This window comes from Octopus bimaculoides, chromosome 2, assembly GCF_001194135.2.
Source record: "Octopus bimaculoides isolate UCB-OBI-ISO-001 chromosome 2, ASM119413v2, whole genome shotgun sequence".
NCBI classification, from domain to species: Eukaryota; Metazoa; Mollusca; class Cephalopoda; order Octopoda; family Octopodidae; genus Octopus; species Octopus bimaculoides.
Genome location: NC_068982.1, coordinates 89,534,391 through 89,536,456, shown reverse-complemented (window position 1 = coordinate 89,536,456; position 2,066 = coordinate 89,534,391). Strand labels below are relative to the sequence as shown.

The 2,066-nt window shown below is 37.9% G+C and overlaps 1 protein-coding gene across 3 annotated transcripts in view; it reads left to right on the top strand.

Moving 5' to 3' along the window:
* Positions 1-2,066, top strand: part of LOC106874430 (uncharacterized) — a 1,214,035-nt gene that overhangs the window by 1,153,659 nt on the left and 58,310 nt on the right. The window lies entirely within an intron of this gene.

Genomic DNA, 2,066 nt, shown 5'->3' with positions numbered 1-2,066 from the left:
ATACATATACATGTAAATAGATGTATATATATACACGTGTGTAAATATATGTTTATCATTTTTATGTAAGTGCATTTATATATGTGTGTATGTGCGTTTATACACACACATACACATGTGTATGTATGTGCTTGTGGGTATGTTTAAGAATAAGTTGGTGTCTCTATGTATTTATATTTGTATTACAAAGTGAAGTTAATCCACTGATCAACACCAAAGATATATAAAGCTGATATTTCATTCTGATCTTATTAGGTATGGCTTTGTGGTTAAGAAATTTGCTTCACAACAACATGGAATTAGGTACAATCCCACAGTGTGGCATCTTGGGAAAGTTGTTTTCCACTGTAACTTCAGAGTGACCAACACCTTGTGGAAGGGACTTGAAAGACAATGTATACATATATATTAACTGACACTCCCTTGCTACTCTGGCTACAACAGACAAATAATTGGTTCCACCAACTGCACTATAGAATTAAAATAAAGAAAGAAACGATTGGCAAAATGTTCTTCTGGATAAGACAATAATCTATTGCAGATAATTTCCCAATGGCACTGGAACCTATTACCAATAATTAGGTGAAGTGAGGTTCATAATATAACAGTCTATCCAGAGACAAGAACTGCTACCTGCAGTGGATTTATAGTGACAATCCAACAGCTGATATTAAAATTACCCACCCATTTGGCAATTTCACTTCACTTACTTTCTCTTTGATCCTGGTTTATTTTTTTCCTTTTATCCATTATTATGTGTGTGTGTGTATTTATGAATATATTTATACATGAGGACATATGTATGTATGCCTATATATACATACATACATGCATACATACATATATACATACATATATATATATATATACATACATACATACATACATACAGGGTGTTTCAAAAAATTTGATATAATTTGAGATGTAAATATCACAGAAACTACATAGTCAAAGCAAATCAAACTAAACAGGATTAATATTGGGCAACAAAAGATTTATTCCTCCAAATTTGAATGAGAAATTCAAAGGTATGTGGATTCCATGAACGATTTCACAAACGTTCAATATGCACACCACCTGAGACATGGCACATGTCAAGTCGGTAGTCCAGCTCCTCCCAAACATGCTGCAGCATGTCTTGGGTAACAGTGTCCAGTGTGGTAGTGATTCTGTGCTTGAGTTCCTCTAAGTTTGCAGGAAGATGGGGGACATAGACCAGGCCCTTCACATAGTCGCAGAGAAAACAATCGCAAGGTGTCAGGTCAGGTGAACGTGGTGGCCATTTCAACAGCACATTGTCTTCATCACCAGCACACTCGATCCATCTCCCTTACAGATCATCATTGAGATAAGCTTGCACAGTGAGCTTCCAGTGTGGTGGAGCTCCGTCCTGTTGAAAAATGAAGTTTTCATGTTCATTTGCAATGAGCTCATCCATTAGCCAGTTCTGAAGCATTTGCAGATAAACATCGCCAGTCACATCTCCTTCAAAGAAAAACAGGCCATGAAGATGCTTCTTGGAGATGGCGCAGAACACATTCTCTTTTGGTGAGTCCCTCTTGTGCTCAATTGTGACATGGGGATTTTCTTCACCCCAAATGCGAACATTATGCTTATTCATATGAAATGTGGCCACATCACTGAAAACAAGACATTCCTTGAACTTGACTTCATCAAGTTTCTCTTCCATATCAACACAGAACTGTCTGTGCTTTCACTTGTCATCTTCAGTTATCACCTGAATGAACTGCAGCTTGTAGGGTTTCATTCGCAAGTGTTTCCTCAAGATGCACCAAATGGTCGTTGGAGGAATCCAGGTTTCCAGCCTTGTTCTTGTTATAGACTTCTCGGGGTTTCACAAGAGTTTTTGGCAAACCTGCTTGACCGCCTCTTATGATGTTAGTAGCCGTCCAGATCCTTTTGCCTTGCACAGATAGCCTTCCTCTCTGAATTTTTTGTGCCATGTCCAATCTGCATTGCTATTGGTGACTTTTTTAGAGAACTCTCTCACAAATACAAGCAGCACAGTACTGTTCAACTGTGTTCGAGCATACTCCAACACACAA